Source organism: Oncorhynchus mykiss, chromosome 15 (genome assembly GCF_057628025.1).
Source record: "Oncorhynchus mykiss isolate SJ-2025 chromosome 15, ASM5762802v1, whole genome shotgun sequence".
Classification (NCBI taxonomy): domain Eukaryota; kingdom Metazoa; phylum Chordata; class Actinopteri; order Salmoniformes; family Salmonidae; genus Oncorhynchus; species Oncorhynchus mykiss.
This window is the reverse complement of record NC_143036.1, coordinates 62,517,501-62,535,972: the sequence shown is the minus strand read 5'-3', so window position 1 is coordinate 62,535,972 and position 18,472 is coordinate 62,517,501. Positions and strand designations below refer to the sequence as shown.

The 18,472-nt window shown below is 44.8% G+C and overlaps 1 protein-coding gene across 5 annotated transcripts in view; it reads right to left on the bottom strand.

Moving 5' to 3' along the window:
- LOC110490458 (synaptotagmin-1) overlaps positions 1 to 18,472 on the bottom strand; it is a 209,706-nt gene that overhangs the window by 109,413 nt on the left and 81,821 nt on the right. For all 5 annotated transcript variants that reach the window (XM_036944841.2, XM_036944838.2, XM_090200710.1 and 2 more), the window contains exon 3: positions 10,449 to 10,539. The gene's annotated coding sequence lies outside the window, so the exon portion shown is untranslated. The remainder of the gene's footprint in view (positions 1 to 10,448; positions 10,540 to 18,472) is intronic.

The following is an 18,472-nucleotide window of genomic DNA, read 5'->3' as shown; positions in this document are numbered from 1 at the left end:
AGTCAGCTCATTTCCACACTACCCATGGGTGTTATACTGTGCAAAGAATTCTTAGTGAGTCAGACATATTTCTGAGTGTTCTGACTTTCTTACAGAGAAGAGACACTTGCTTTAATTACATCTGATAGCATCGTTACACTCTCTCGTTACACTCTCTCGTTACACTCTCTCTCTCTGTTCCACGGGCAGGAAGCTGCCTGAAAGCTCTATCAATCCAGCCAGGAGGATGTGGTGCTGTTCATAAGGTAAGACCAGCAGGCTCTTTTCAACATGCACAGGTGCTCCTTCCACTCTCTGTTGGCGCACACACACACACGCACGCGCACGCGCGCACACACACGCACACACACACACACACACACACACACACACACACACACACACACACACACACACACACACACACACACACACACACACACACACACACACACACACACACACACACACACACACACACACCCTGCTGGGGTCATTAGCACATGCCAACACCACTGACTCTGCACAGATGCTTGGATAGGAGAGAGGAGAGAGGAGAGAAGAGGGAGGAAGGGAGAAAGAACCACTTTTCACAGTGCCATCTAATCACGCCATCTTCACAACTCACTATACTATATTATAGGATATTACTTGACCGGAGGTGGAAGTGAACAGCTACTTTGTGTCTGACTAAACACCAAAAATTGAAAGCAGAGACGTAGACCGAGCAAGCAAGCTAACTCTCCTCCGCCCACAAGATGGTGTGGCTCCCCTCCGAGGAGAGGAGAGAGTCAGTCCCCACAGCCAGGTCTACGTTCCGGGACGTCTGAGAGGGTCAGGGGTAGAGGTCGACCGATTATGATTTTTCAACGCTGATACCGATTATTGGAGGACCGATTGAAACGCTATGACGTCAGCTATGACCCCGCTAACTAGCTAGCCATTTCACATCGGTTACACCAGCCTAATCTCGGGAGTTGATAGGCTTGAATGTTATGTCATAATTATGTACAATTCTGGCAAATTAATTACGGTCTTTTTTAGGAATAAATTGTCTTCACACTGTGCGCAACGAGCCAGGCGGCCCAAACTGCTGCTTGCATGGAACGCGAAGAGACACTGAAGTGACACAATTTCCCTAGTTAAAATAAATTATTGTTAACTAAATATGCAGGTTTAAAAATATATACTTGTGTATTGATTTTAAAGAAAGGCATTGATGTTTATGGTTAGGTACATTGGTGCAACAACAGTGCTTTTTTCACGAATGCGCTTGTTATATCATCACCCGTTTGGCGAAGTAGGTTGTGATTCAATGATAAATTAACAGGCACCGCTTCGAATATATTCAACGCAGGACAAGCTAGATAAACTAGTAATATCATCAACCATGTTTAGTTAACTAGTGATTATGTTAAGATTGATTGTTTTTTTATAAGATAAGTTTAATGCTAGCTAGCAACTTACCTTGGCTTATTGCTGCACTCGCGTAACAGGTGGTCAGCCTGCCACGCAGTCTCCTCGTGGAGTGCAAAGTAATCGGCTACAATGATTACCGATTGTTATGAATGGCCCTAATTGTTCGGCCATTCCGATTAATCGGTCGACCTCTAGTCTGGGGTCACCTCCTACCTCTCTCAGGAGGGGTAATTAATAAAGATGTTTTCATGGAGAGAGGACGGCCCCCTTTACACCTCAAGAACCATCCTGGACTCAGAGGACACCGACGTGAGAAGAATGAAGAGCTATATTAACACACGCACACACATGAACGTCCACACACACACACACACACACACACTCACTCACACACACACACACACACACACACACACACACGCGCATGCACACAATCCTTCCTGTTTGGCCCTGTCCGGGGGTGTCCTCGAAGTGGGCCACAGTGTCTCCTGACCCCTCCTGTCTCAGCCTCCAGTATTTATGCTGCAGTAGTTTATGTGTCGGGGGGCTAGGGTCAGTTTGTTATATCTGGAGTACTTCTCCTGTCCTATTCGGTGTCCTGTGTGAATCTAAGTGTGCGTTCTCTAATTCTCTCCTTCTCTCTTTCTCTCTCTCGGAGGACCTGAGCCCTAGGACCATGCCCCAGGACTACCTGACATGATGACTCCTTGCTGTCCCCAGTCCACCTGGCTGTGCTGCTGCTCCAGTTTCAACTGTTCTGCCTTATTATTATTCGACCATGCTGATCATTTATGAACATTTGAACATCTTGGCCATGTTCTGTTATAATCTCCACCCGGCACAGCCAGAAGAGGACTGGCCATCCCACATATGCTCTCTCTAATTCTCTCTTTCTTTCTCTCTCTCGGAGGACCTGAGCCCTAGGACCATGCCCCAGGAATACCTGACATGATGACTCCTTGCTGTCCCCAGTCCACCTGACTGTGCTGCTGCTCCAGTTTCAACTATTCTGCCTTATTATTATTCGACCATGCTGGTCATTTATGAACATTTGAACATCTTGACCATGTTTTGTTATAATCTCCACCCGGCACAGCCAGAAGAGGACTGGCCACCCCACATAGCCTGGTTCCTCTCTAGGTTTCTTCCTAGGTTTTGGCCTTTCTAGGGAGTTTTTCCTAGCCACCGTGCTTCTTCACCTGCATTGCTTGCTGTTTGGGGTTTTAGGCTGGGTTTCTGTACAGCACTTTGAGATATCAGCTGATGTACGAAGGGCTATATAAAATAAATTTGATTGATTGATTGAATGCACTATTTTGGTCATTTACTCACCAAACATGTCGCTCCTATCGATATACAGTGAAATAAAGTATTCAGACCCCTAGAGTTTTTCCACATTTTGTTACGTTACAGCCTTATACTAAAATTAATCTACACACAATTCCCCATAATCACAAAGCAAAAACATTTTTTTTAACATTTTTTTGCAAACGTATTACAAATAAAAAACAAAAATATCACATTTACATAAGTATTCAGACCCCTTACTCAGTACTTTGTTGAAGCACCTTTGGCAGTGATTACAGCTTTGAGTCTTCTTGGGTATAACGCTACAAGCTTGGCACACCTGTATTTGGGGAGTTTCTCCCATTCTTCTCTGCAGATCCTCTCAATCTCTGTCAGGTTGGATGGGGAGCATTGCTGCACAACTAGTTCAGGTCTCTTCAGAGATGTTCGATTGGGTTCAAGTCCGGGCTCTGGCTGGTCCACTCAAGGACATTCAGAGACTTGTCCTGAAGCCACTTCTGGGTTGTCTTGGCTGTGTGCTTAGGGTCGTTGTCATGTTGGAAGGTGAATCTTCGCCCCAGTCTGATGTACTGAACATTCTGGAGCAGGTTTACATAAAGGATCTCTCTGTACTAAGCTCTGTTCATCTTTGCCTCGATCCTGACTAGTCTCCCAGTCCCTACCACTGAAAAATTTCCCCACTGCATGATGCTGCCACCACCATGCTTCCCCGTAGGGATGGTGCCAGGTTTCCTCCAGACGTGACTCTTGGCATTCAGGCCAAATAGTTCAATCTTGTTTCTCATGGTCTGAGAGTCTTTCAGTACCTTTTGGTAAACTCCAAGCGGGCTGTCTTGTGCCTTTAACTGAGGAGTGGCTTCTGTCTGACCACTCTACCATAAAGGCCTGATTGGTGGAGAGCTGCAGACATGGTTGTCGTTCTGGAAGTTTCCCCCATCTCCACAGAGGAACTCTCGAGCTCTGTCAGAGTGACCATTGGGTTCTTGGTCACCTCCCTGACAAAGGCCCTTCTCCCCCGATTGCTCAGTTTGGCCGGGGGGCCAGCTCTAGGAAACTTCTTCCATTTAAGAATGATGGAGGCCACTGTGTTCTTGGGGACCTTTAATGCTGCAGAAATGTTTTGGTACCGTTCCCCAGATCTGTCCTTTGACACAATCCTGTCTCAGAGCTCTACAGACAATTCTTTAGACCTCATGGCTTGGATTTTGCTCTGACATGCAGTGTCAACTGTGGGACTAGACAGGTGTGTGCCTTTCCGAATCACGTCCCATCATTTGAATTTAACACAAGTGGACTCCAATCAAGATGTAGAAACATCTCAAGGATAATCGATGGAAACAGGATGCACGGAGGAAAATGTCAAGTCTCATGGCAAAGGGTCTGAATACTTATGCAAATAAGGTATTTCTGTTTATTTATTTAGTTGTAAAAATCTCTAAAAAACTGGTTTTGCTTTGTCATTATGGGGTATTGTGTGTAGATAGCTGAGGACATTTGTATTTATTTAATCAATTTTAGAACAAGGCTGTAATGTAAGAAAAATGTGGGAAAAGTCAAGGGGTCTGAATACTTTCCGAAGGGACTGTATATTACAGTATTGTATACCAGCAGGCTGGGACTACAGACAGGGTCAGGGTATAGGAGTTAGTGCTGCCTGTGTCAGACAGTCAGAGAGCCCCAGGCAGGGCCTGTCTGTGTAGAGGACTGGGACAGGGGATTAGGGAGGATTTGGAGAGCAGTCATTACTCTAGCCTGTGGAGGGTCTGATAATTAAATTACCTCAGCAGCCATACGGCTGCCTTTCTATCTATCAACTATATACAGACCAGGTCTTTCAAGGTCACTCTGCTCATATCTGGAATGAGCTGAATGGCCACCATCCTGACTCAAGATCCTGGATGACACAGTTGACTTGAAACTTGATCCGTGGCATGAATAACACATTGATGCCAATGGATGGTTGGTCTTGAAGGTGGAGTGCAACTTAAGCCCTGACTTGTTTATACCTTTGCAGTTCACATTGAGACTGACACATACATTCAAATGTCTGACTGTCTCAGACCTCTGATTCCCTCCCTCTCTTATTTAAAAATCCTGAACATCAGCTCTCTATAAGGGCATAAGGGCATAAGGCGAGACCAAAATGCATACACAGGAGGCAGATGGCCGAGCTCCGGTATTTATTATAACAAAGAGAGTAGGCAAAGGCAGGTCGGGGACAGGCGAGAGTTCATAAACCAGATCAGAGTCCAAACAGTACAAGGGGATAGGCAGTCTCAAAGTCAGGCCAGGCAGGGGTCAGAAACCAGATCAGAGTCTAAACAGTACCAGGCGATAGGCAGTCTCGAAGTCAGGCCAGGCAGAGGTCAGAAACCAGATCCGAGTCTAAAACAGTACAAGGGGATAGGCAGGCTGGTAGTCAGGTCAGGCAGGGGTCAGAAACCAGATCAGAGTCTAAAACAGTACAAGGGGATAGGCAGGCTGGTAGTCAGAACAGACAGAGGGTCGAAACCAGGAGGACTAGAAATAAACAGAGACTGGGAAAAATAGGAGCAAGGAAAAATGCTGCTTGACTTGGCAAACAAGACGAACTGGCACAGAGAGACAGGAAACACAGGGATAAATACACCGGGGATAATAAGCAACACCTGGAGGTGGTGGAGACAATAACAAGGACAGGTGAACCAGATCAGGGTGTGACACTCTCATGTTTCCAATTACTCTCTGCCTTTCCCGATAGCGTGACTCATTGCCGTGCTGTGGTTGGTGGAGTGAGGAATGTGTGTGGTTGGAGTGGGGAGTCTGACAGTAGATAGTCCCAGCATGATGGTGGTGAAGTGGCCAAGTGTGGGAATACTGTAGCTGGCCACATCACAGGGTTTCCCCCTGGTGTCTATGCTCAGACCAGAAGGGGCTGTGACCTGCTGGGAGAGATATGGGGAGAGGGCCTGGACAGATAGAGGGAGAGAAAAGAACGGATGAGTGGAGGACAGAGGGAGAGAAAGCAGAAGAAAAGCTAGAGGAAGAGAGAGTTAGATGGAGGAGAGTGAGCAAAAGAATGAGAGAGAGAGCGAGAGAGAGAAAAAAAAAGAATTTGGGCGCAGAAGAGGGGAGACCTGAACAGTAGCAGCTCCTATGTAAAGATTGAGGGTTTATCACGATCTCTCTCTCTCTCTCTCTCTCTCTCTCTCTCTCTCTCTCTCTCTCTCTCTCACACGCGCACATACACACGCACGCACACACACACACACACACACACACACACACACACACACACACACACACACACACACACACACACACACACACACACACACACACACACACACACCCTACCAGAAAACAATTATTGACCCACACACTCTACATGACATTGAGATTAGAGACTTGTAAACAGTCACAATAGCCAATTTAAATAAAGGTCAGTCTAATAATTAACACGGATTAAATTAATTTATCCTCTTCTCAATTAATATCACTCACACATTAACATGAATCCACGCATGAGTAGCCATGCACAGTGACAACGTATATTAACCTGCTGGAGCCAAAGGTCACCAATGTTGAGGCAATTCCCAATGACCAATGTAACTTCATGCTTATGAGATTCCATTCTCCATGTTCCGGAGTTGACAGCCTTGGCAATAAGCTGCTTTTGTCTCAACGACCATATACCAGCTCTATACCCTAAACTGAGGGCAGATGTGCTTTTTAATTCCCCCCCACACACTTTCCCAGAGATGAGAGAGTCATTGAAACACACACCATGTTCCTTAATTGCCTGTCACTCCGTCACAATTAGAGCAAATGAATAGAGGTCACTTCTTATAATTGACATTTAAATGTATTTTATTTAACCTTTATTTAACTAGGCAAGTCAGTTAAGAACACATTTGTCATTACAATGACGGCCTACCCCGGCCAAACCCGGACGACTCTGGGCCAAATGTGCGCCGCCCTATGGGACACCCAATCACGACCGGATGTGATACAGCCTGGATTCAGCCTATAAGATGTGATCATATACACTAGTCTGTTTTTTGAGGATCATTAAGGCTCGTTGATGAAAGCAGCAGGCTTTATATCTTCACACCCACAGCGATTGCTGCTCGTTCCTCGTTACGCTTCCCCAGACAGAAAATACACCCAACTAATGATCCTACTCCACTGCTGAGCGAGGGCAATAGATCAGCCGAGTGCTTGAACTGATTGCGGTTACCCTAGGAAAGAGTCACCGATAGATCTGCTGGGGAAAGACAGGGTGATGCATGTGCTGTTGAGGGTGATTTGCGGTGACACACGTCTGTAACGGGGTTGAGCTGAGCTTCGTCTTTGGAGAATTAGAACATTGGCCCTGAACAGCCAATGAAACTTATCATGGATGCAGATTATTTCTCGGTGGGGAGTCATTCCCCAGAGAGAACCCATAGAGGAGTCCGGCTCTGCATCTGCCCGTAACCTTCCATATCACAAACGTAACTCACAATTTCACAACCGTTACTCTCAATGTCACCACCACAGTTTCTCTCAACGTCACCACCGTAACTCACAATTTCACCACCGTTACTCTCAATGTCACCACCACAGTTACTCTCAACGTCACCACCGTAACTCACAATTTCACCACCGTTACTCTCAATGTCACCACCGTAACTGTCAATGTCACCACGGTAACTCTGTGTCACCGCCATTACTCTCAATTTCACCACCGTTACTCTCAATGTCTCCATCGTAACTGTCAATGTTACCACGGTAACTCTGTGTCACCACCGTTACTCTCAATGTCACCACCGTAACTGTCAATGTCACCACCGTTACTCTCAATGTCACCACCGTAACTGTCAATGCCACTACCGTTACTCTCAATGTCACCACCGTTACTCTCAATGTCACCACGGTAACTCTGTGTCACCACCGTTACTCTCAATGTCACCACCGTAACTGTCAATGTCACCACCGTTACTCTCAATGTCACCACCGTAACTGTCAATGCCACTACCGTTACTCTCAATGTCACCACCGTTACTCTCAATGTCACCACGGTAACTCTGTGTCACCACCGTTACTCTCAATGTCACCACCGTAACTGTCAATGTCACCACGGTAACTCTGTGTCACCACCGTTACTCTCAATGTCACCACTGTAACTGTCAATGTCACCACCGTTACTCTCAATGTCACCACCGTAATTGTCAATGCCACCACCGTTACTCTCAATGTCACCACCGTTACTCTCAATGTCACCACCGTAACTGTCAATGTCACCACGGTAACTCTGTGTCACCACCGTTACTCTCAATGTCACCACCATAACTGTCAATGTCACCACGGTAACTCTGTGTCACCACCGTTACTCTCAATGTCACCACCATAACTCTCAGTGTCATCACTGTAACATTCAATGTCACTACCATAACAGGAGCTCTCTAGTGATGATACTGCTTGCTTGAACATCACTTGAAAAGCAAATAACTGTTGTGCCCATTTTTCTCCTGTAATGCATATACTATATGACATATCGTACACCTGTGAAGGTTTCTGAATGTATGCATTTATTCCCGTTACTTTGTGTTCTCTAACCCCTACATTACTGTACCTGACGGTAAAAGATGGCTGCTCGTTGGGCAGAGCTGAATGTGCGTGTCAAACACCTGTGTTTGGATGGGAGGCGGCCAGGCTTCCGGTGTGTCTAAGACAGATGTTTCATGGGACTGTGGTGGCGGATGATTGATGCCTCGCAGTACGTCAGGTGGCAGAAATCCCAGACACCTCAGGGTTTTTGGCTTTTGCGTGTGATTATTTCCCCCTTCTTTTTTCCTAATACGTGGTTAGTGAAGGAGAGCGAATCTGGAGACAGACGGGGGATTGGCAGCGCCCCAGAAGCCAGAGAAGCCAGTCGATCAACAGACATGTATCACAAAACAATGCCGTATGGAACACGCAGAGGACGACAACAGCAGGTGCCAGATACCCTCTGAAGCACCTGACTGGTGTGATGCTATCTCCTTGGCAGAATTAGGCTGCCTCAAGGAGCAATAATTACAACAAGCGATCTTAATCTCCGCCGTGGGAAGGAGAGCAGAGGAGAGGGGGGACTCATTCAGTGAAGAAAACCTCTCCAATCATGTCACGTGGCTGAAGGCAAGACACCCACCCCCGTCCAACTACCTCTTCTTCCATATGGAAGTCACCTTGTAGATGTACCTAATTGACGTCATTGAATTGCATTGTTTTAGCCAGGCAGATTGGGGCCCTGCTCAGAGGTTCATGAGGGGGAGGGAGGATAGGAGACAGACTCCCTGGTTCTCCTGAGGTACCCACCTCTATCTTTTCCCCTCTCTCCCTCTTTCTCTCTATATCTCCATGGCGACTCTGCCACTTTGGATATGTCATGGGTAATAAGGATGAAAAACTGTGACCGCTCCCCTCGGTCCCCAGTCGGTGCGGTGGCTTCGAAGTCTGCCCTTATACGCCCAGGGGAGGCCGAGCTCAGCACCGCTCACAAACAAAATGGAATTTAACAAGGCCTGAATCAGCCACAACGCCTCAGCAAATGGCCACTCAACCCTGCCGCACCTGCCTCGCCAGCTGGATGTACATGTTGTTATAGAAGAGTGGTATTGTGTAGTGTAGTGCGAGGGAGGGAACAGTGAACAGACACCAGGACAGAGTTCCCTATTGGATAAACTTACACCAGGATAAGACTCCATAGGATTTGCCTGGCTTATATTAACACGGGTTTAATCAGAATTCATTAATTCCTTCTCAAGCCATATTGGAAACCTTGTGTGTGATGATAAAACTCCCTTAAGCCTTCATCTTCATTGTTTTTTTTTACTCTTCATTTGTTTTCCTGCTTTTTATTCAAATAAGATGTTCATCAACAGTGTGTGGTGTTGTAATGTTTGTGTTTGCCATGTATGATGACCTGGGTCGCCATGTTGTGCCCTTGGCCACACACGCTCAGTCTCCCCTAGCTTGAGAGAGAGGATTGTTGCGTATGTTGTTGGATCTGAAAATGTTGCTCTGGCTGTTATTGTTTGTCACAGCATGACATTCAAATGTGTGCAGTAGTGTGATGAATATAAACAACATGACATCAAGAGAAGCCCTGAACCCCCCCACCCACTACTTAACATTCAAGATAAGGACTACAGTAGTTGCCATTGGATTCCCACACAATAACATGATTCATCTTCCTACTTGGAGCTCAACGGAGCTCTTTACATTATAGCCTAATGTATATGGTGCGTTTGTGCCTTTCCTGCTCTAATAGATCAAATCAATACTTTATTAGTCCTTTAGACCATGAATGAGCTATGGTGTCCAGAGACTGTAGTATCACGTCTTACTCTACAGTACTAATGAGGCTTTCAGTGCTGCATACCACTGTTTGATGTGTCTTTTCTATTAGAAAAGTGCAATGGGGGCCTCTATGAGTTGTTTCATGCATGTATACACAAAATGTGTGGAATAATACATACTAATTAGCATTAGCTTTTGTACATTGTGAAACAAATCTCTGTGGAATTCTTTTTCTTTTTGGGATTGCCCCCTTGTGGTCATTGGCATTTAAGGATAAGGAACCAGGGGACTGAGGTTATTTGCCCATAGGGGTTGGAGATCCTTGGGGTCTGAGACAGCGAATAGCCAGAGTGGCTCTGTGGACCTGTGGCATTTCCACTGAGACAGGGTGTCTGTTTTGTTTGCCTGTCTTTGAGTACGTGGGAACAGAGACTAACCTTAACTCAACGGTGCCTGCTGCTAGGGGTTCCTCCAATGCTGCTTCTTCTTCTTTACACAGGAGCTGTACGTAGTTGAGATAGTTCAAAGCTGAGGAAGAGACAGACGGAGCATGTTAATGTGGAACAACAAAAATAATGCAAAGTTCATAGAACTGAATTGAGACTAGTTACTGCAGGTCAGTTCCTGTTTTCAAGAGACATTTTAAACTAGCCCAGTCAGATACTATTGTGTTCTTGAGAGCCGCCATTTTCTTTTAAGAGTACTTTACAAGCCAGGCGCAAACAAGACCAATAGCATTTGCATTTGTTGCATTTGTTTGTTTGTTTGTGTGTGTGTGTGTGTGTGTGTGTGTGTGTGTGTGTGTGTGTGTGTGTGTGTGTGTGTGTGTGTGTGTGTGTGTGTGTGTGTGTGTATATATATATATATATATATCCATTATCGATGGAGCGCTTTCACAGCCGATTGGTCGTGTTCATTAGGAAGGCGGTGGAACCGAGTCATGAGATGGAGACCAGGGACGGGGACCAGCTGGGGATCTCCTCCCCACAGATGCTGCCTGCCACTGCGGTGTGAAAGGCACTCCATTGTGGAGGAGGTGGATGATGTGGAGGAGTGCTCTAGTTAGGGTCACAGCAGGGTATTTTCAATACTACTTCAATGTCTCATGTCATTGTAAATAATGTTTGAAACATAACAAATGTGATCGATTGACTGTATTTTGGATTAAAAATGTATTCTAAAATCCAAAAACAATATCCAATAAACATCTGGATGGAGATTCACAGAATCACAGAATATATGACTTCAAAATGGATAATTAAAAAATGCAAATAAGATCTGTCCTTGCAGCATACGTCCCAAGGTTCTGCTGTGATGGAGAGCTATCAGCACCATCTTGACGGTGTCGGGAGGTGGAGGTGGAGTTTGTGATTCCCTATTCATTCCCCCATTACTGTTAAGGAGCTATTTGCCGGGTGTTTGATGTACAGATTAAAAGCTATTACCTCCGGCTGCCACTGGCAGGTACACAAAGGCACAAAAATTCAGAGGCAATTTGTGTCTCGTTTCAGGAAACTAGGCGTATGTCGCGCGTCACTACTTCACAGGAGAGCCATTAGAATACATTTTAAAAGCCATTTGAACTTAACTTTTTTGAATCAAAATGTGTTTTTTTGCCAGAAATGCCTTCTGGAACATATGAACTTTCATGTGCTTTAATAACAAACTTGTATGCCATCTGTAAATACCAATAAAACTGTAAATTTACGAGCCTAGTTGGTTTAGGCACGGAAAAAGACAGGAACCCGCTGGCCGTGATTGGCTGAGATAGTGGATAGCATGGTCATGCCGAGAGATGAGTTCGGATTGGTCTGCCATGTAGCACGCTACTGTCTATAACATGAGCTGGTCAGCAAGTGTAAGTAATCCTTTCTAACACAGCTTTTCTTTCAAAGATATCACGTAGTAGGACTGCATAAGTGTTGCTCTCCACTTTCTGGAGGAGGACCAAGTTTTAAAATCAGTGGAATGTCCGGTGCAATTAGAGTATGAGATAGAGAAAATTCTGGAGTTTGATTGCAAATATATATGCAGATGGAGTCGAAAAGAGAACACACTGTTGTATAAAACACCTGTCTCCGGGTTTACATCTTCAAACTAAGGGCAACAATGGCATCCGTGAGAGAAGCATCCATGACTAAGATAGTCTAGCTAGTAAAATGTTCAGATATTACACGTTTCAAATTTTGTCAGAAAGTCGTTTTCATTTCAAGTTAAAGCGTACCGTTAGCTATACATAAACAACATGCCGTCAAGAGATCCCCTCAACCCCCTACTTAACATTCAAGAGAAGGACAAGTTGCCATTGAATTCCCACACGATAACATTATTAATTTCCCTACTTGGAGCTCAATGGAGCTCTTCACATTATAGCCTTATATATTACCATAGATGTAGCCAGTGTGGTGAAATACATTTTTCAGCCGTAAACTCCTGCTATAGAACGAATCACGTGCTCTTGTTAACATACTCATAAAATCCATTTGCCTAACAATGGGTGCCACTCTGTCAACAACAGTTGATATTTACCCCAGCACAGCCATCCTCAGCCAGTGTGACATACGGCACGCAAAGAACTTGGATGGTACAATGATATGGTGATGCTTGGTATAATACATGTAAATTCATGACATCTCCACCACATTACTAACACAAACAGGCACACACACACACACACACACACACACACACACACACACACACACACACACACACACACACACACACACACACACACACACACACACACACACACACACAAACCTCTTCACAAGTCATTAACCTCTTTAGTATGCGAAAGTGTGTACTTTTTCAATGTTATTTTTATTGTCACATACACCAGATAGGTGCAGTGTGTGTGTGTGTGTGTGTGTGTGTGTGTAAACTTGTTTGAGTGTCTATGCTACAGTAAGTAACTAGTGGGATTGCTTTGACTCTTTCCACACACATTAGATTTAGCACTGCCAACATTTCCAGCTGTTCTCCTGTGTATATTACTCAATGTACACACAGAGTACAGCAGTGTTGTGACAAATAATCACAGAACAATAGTTTCGAGCAAATCAATGGGCTCGCTACCACTTCCACCGCTCAGCTGGGTGAGTGTGAAAATAACCGTCATCGTAGGAACACAATGACATTGTCGTTATGATATCCAAACCACCGCTTTCAGCGAAATGAGAGTTTGCTTTCGTGACTCCTACAATTTGTCAGCCATCTGCAACGAACAACCACCCCTTTGTGGTGCTTCACATAAGTCTTCATTTTCCCGGCGTGGCGCCTGCTTTTCGCCCGCCTCCCCTCATCTTTCTTTTCACCGTGTTATTCCTCCATCCTGCATTTCCACTTAGGGTATCCACTACTCTCCATCTACCTCTCTCCCTCCACCTCTCTGCTTGCCTGAACACATGTGAGTCTGTCTCCATCTTCCTCACATCAGATGCCTCCTCTAGAACTCCTCTGTATTCTGACCAGGTAGACCTTTATCGCTTATTCGCTCTTAACACTGGCCGTTTTGAATGGGTCTCGAGCAGCAGCTGGGTGAATGATGCGATCCGTCTCGTTGCCCTGTAATGAATATAGGGCCCCATGCAGCCTTGGCCGGGTTCCTGAGAGCTATGGTCTGCGATCACGACCAAGCCCAACCCTCAGCTCAGAACGATGCCAAAGGGAGAGATTACATTTCCATCTCTTAGTATTCCGACGGGAGACAAAACATACATACAAGGTTTGTGTTCTGGTATATTTCCCTGGCTTGGGTTACAACATGAAGGAGACACGTGGTGGAAACCATCTTTAGATGTGTGTACTGGTTAAGGACCAGAGCTGGGGGGGATGGGTGACATTTTGACAGGAGATATATTACCCCAGTAATCTACAGAGACGGGTGAGCGGGAAAAACAAACATGACCTTGAGGACTTGGCCGTGCCAATCACCAGAGCCTTGCTCCCCTTGACAGGCACTGAGGCAGAAACCCAACGTCCCAGATATGTCAGTTGGTGTAATCCCCTGACCACGGCTCATACCATCCCATCGTTTCTGAAAGGGGATCCAATGTGGAATACGATGGCAAAGCATCTCATGAGAAGTCATATTCGTTGGTCATGACAAGGAGATGCTTGTGAAAATGTCATTATCAGATGGAGAAACAAAGATTTGGATTTTGACAATAGCCAAGCGATTGTGTTGTACAAATATGAATCTGGCATTTAGTATGTATTTTCATGATGCGTTGGGACACCATACAATCCCTCAACTAAACAGGCATATAAACAGGCATACAAACACATCTCCTCCTTGCCCTTAAAGAAGGATACTGGTGTTCTCTGCCTCAAATTCTACCTAAGCCTGGACTGTAAGAAACAGCCTTCCTGACAGCTAGAGAAATCTCATCACAACAATCATGTCGGAGCACATTCTGTGAAACCAGGCAGTTCTGTGGAAAGCAACAGCGTCCAATCACTAGAACACTGGAGGAAATGGATTTCTATAGAGTGATACCTGTAGAGGGCTCTGTACTGTACTGTAGATCGGAGAAGGAACTTAAGTATTTACTGTATAATTATGTGGTATGGCCTTGGCACCTCCAGGCCCATCCTCCAACCCCCCTGTGGTCACTACGCTGGCGGGGAGAGCCGTGGAGATGATTAGCAACTGTTACCCAGCATTCCTCTAGGCTACGCAGAAGGCGGTCCCTGTACGGTTGGAGCTCGACCAGGCTCATCATCTGCCCGCAGCAAGTCCACTCTATCACAATAACACTGATGAGTGAGGCACCTTCTCTGGTCGACACTTTAAGACCGACTCTATTGTGATGCGCCAATGGAGTCTACGGCAGTATTCATGTTGTGGACCTCTGACGTCCCACAGCTAATGCTATAAGGCAGTTGTTAAGTTGTCTGTTTTGGCGGGCTTTGTGTGCAACACACAAGCATATTACCCTGGTTCTGTTAGTTGACAGAGAGGTAGGTATATAGGAAATATAGGACATATAGAGTTGAAGTCAGAAGTTTACATACACTTAGGATGGAGTCATTAAAACTCGTTTTTCAACCACTCCACAAATGTCTTGTTAACAAACTATAGTTTTGGCAAGGACATCTACTTTGTGCATGACAAAAGCAATTTTTCCAACAATTGTTTACAGACAGATTATTTCACTTATAATTGTCACGTCCTGACCATAGTGACTGGGGTGACTGGCGTGACTAGTGACTGGCGTGACTGGGGGTTAGTCTAGTTGATTATTTGGGGTTCTAGTTTTGTTTTTCTATGTTGGTGATTGGTATGATTCCCAATTAGAGGCAGCTGGTAATCGTTGTCTCTAATTGGGGATCATATTTAAGTAGCATTTCTTCCACATGTGTTTGTGGGATATTGTTTTGAGTTAGTGCACGTAGCACCTCTGTGGTCACGGTTCGTTGTTAGTTTATTGTTTATTGTTTTGTTTTGCTAAGTTTCACTTTCTAATAACTTATGTGGAACTCAACATCCGCTGCACCTTGGTCCGAAAGTTATTCCAGCGAACGTGACAAGAATTCACTGTATCAACATTCCAGTGGGTCAGAAGTTTAAATATACTAAATTGACTGTATCTTTAAACAGCTTGGAAAATTCCAGAAAATGATGAAAATGACATCATTTGAGTCAATTGGCAGTGTCTGGTGGTGTCCCTGTGTATTTCAAAGCCTACCTTAAAACTCAGTGCCTCTTTGCTTGACATCATGGGAAAATCTAAAGAAATCAGCCAAGAATTATAGCCCTCCACAAGTCTGGTTCATCCTTTGGAGCAATTTCCAAATACCTGAAAGTACCCTGTTCATCTGAGCAAACAATAGTACGCAAGTATAAAACCCATAGGACCATGCAGCCGTCATACCGCTCAGGAAGGAGATTCGTTCTGTCTCCTAGAGACAAATGTCCTTTGGTGCGAAAAGTGCAAATCAATCCCAGAACAACAACAAAGAACCTTGTGAAGATGCTGGAGGAAACAGGTACAAAAGTATCTATATCCACAGTAAAACAAGTCCTATATCGACATAACCTGAAAGGCAGCTCAGCAAGGAAGAAGCCACTGCACCAAAAACCACCATAAAACGGCCACACTATGGTTTGCAACTGCACATGGGGACAATGATCGTACTTTGCGGAGAAATGTCCTCTGGTCTGATGAAACAAAATAGAACTGTTTGGCCATAATGACCATCGTTGTGTTTGGAGGAAAAAGGGGGAGGCTTGCAAGCCGAACAACACCATCCCAACCCGAGAAGCATGGGTGTGGCAGCATCATGCACTGCATTGTGCACTTCACAAAATATATATCATCATGAGGTATGAAAATTATGTGGATATATTGAAGCAACATCTCAAGACATCAGTCAGGAAGTTAAAGCTTGGTCGCAAATGGGTCTTCCAAATGGACAATGACCCCAAACATACTTTCAATGTTGTGGCAAAATGGCTTAAGGACAACAAAGTCAAGATATTGGAGTGGCCATCACAAAGCCCTGACCTCAATCTTGTAGAAAATTTGTGGGCAGAACTAAAAAAGCGTGTGCGAGCAAGGAGGCCTACAAACCTGATTCAGTTACACCAGCTCTGTCAGGAGTAATGGGCCAAAATTCACCCAACTTATTGTGGGAAGCTTGTGGAAGGCTGCCATGAAACGTTTGACCTAAGTTAAACAATTTTAAAGACAATGCTACCAAATACTAACTGAGTGTATGTAAACGTCTGACCCACTGGGAATGTGATGAAAGAAATAAAAGCTGAAATAACTCATTCTCTCTACTATTTTTCTAACATTTCACATTCTTAAAATAAAGTGGTGATCCTAACTGACCTAAGACAGGGAATTTTTACTAGGATTAAATGTCAGGAATTTTGAAAAACAGAGTTTAAATGTATTTGGCTAAGGTGTATGTAAGAACAATCTGACCCACTCATACTTTACATTTGCATAAAATATAGTGTCATTTAGCAGACGCTCTTATCCAGAGCAACTTACAGTTTGTGCATTCATCTAATACTTTCTGCTGAAGCTCTGAAATCTGCCATACGTTGAAGAACCAAGGCGGAACAACACTTTCTCCAGCATACTGATTTCCATCTGCTTTCTCTCATTTCAACCCTACACTCGCTCATAAAGACTGAGCACGTTGTCACTCCTCCATACTTGTCCTTATTAACTATTTCAGGAGAGGGAGACCTCCTGTCTGTTTGCCTTGCACTGGCTGTTTGTAAGGGCTGTCAGCCACAAGCAATGTTCGGTGCTCATAATGCTCTTTCGTTCCCTTCTTGTACTCTGTCTGGTTGTAGAAATGTCCGGATGGAAATAAGAGTGCTATTTAAGGAGATGTAGCGACTGACGAAGGAACAGGTGACAAATGAAAGCCAGCGAGAAGGCTTTTGTTATTGTCTTGTCTCTCCGAATAGTATGTTTTTCATATTTTTTTTGACAACTCTCTCAGTTCTCCCTGACTGACTCTTATTCCCACCAACCTCCCACGGCATGCCCACAAAGCTTGATTCATAAGTCTTGGGTGGAGACATGCCGCTCCATGTTAACAGGCTGTTTCTGTGGATCAGCTATCCCGTTTGCAATCCGCTCCTTCTGCTGGCTGATGGCGGCTCGTGGTGAGAGTAATTACAGTAGAAACCCAGGCGATCACTTTAAATCGTAAATGTCCTGAACTCTGCCAGACATTTAGATTGTTTGGCTCATGTCCTGCGGACTCATGTGCAGATCAAAATGTATTTTTTCTCCCATGTTCCATGTCAAAGCACATGGAAACTACTTGAACAGCTGCCATCAATGATGAATTCACAATATCTGGATATTGAAGAACTTGTATTCCTTTGTCCTTTACAATATTGCAATCAGCACTCTACAATGTGGTCAGTTGTACTGAATAGTACTATAGGTCCACTTGAGTGATTGTGACTGATCTGATCTGCAGTGACACCACATACCGAAGCTCTTCATGTGTACACACGAACACAAACACAGCTCCAACGCTGTTCAGCCTCATCTCCTTTTAAGTGCAAGAAGGTAGCTAGAGATCACAACGTCCCTAAGGTAAACCCTTATCCCTGTGACAGTGAGTGTGGCTGTGCTCCGTCCTCTATAGACACTGCCCTCTGAGCAAACAAGATTACTGTGATGAAGACGAGCGGACGTGTTTAATCCCTGTCTCAAGGTACTTTGGGGGTGACACTCTCTCTGACAACAACAAAACTTTGGAGACAGAGCATTTAGTGGGGACGCAGCCCTCACATACCCGCTGCAATGGCAACAACGCCCTGATCAAAAGATCCCCTGTAAGTGAAGTCGTTTTCCCAAATACAAAGGCCTTTGGCTTTTCGAATTGGTCTGTGAAAATGGTTGATTGTGTGTTCTAATAACATGAGGCTTTGTAGGCTTTGTGAGAGGTTAGTCATTTTCCATTGAGGGTGAAATAC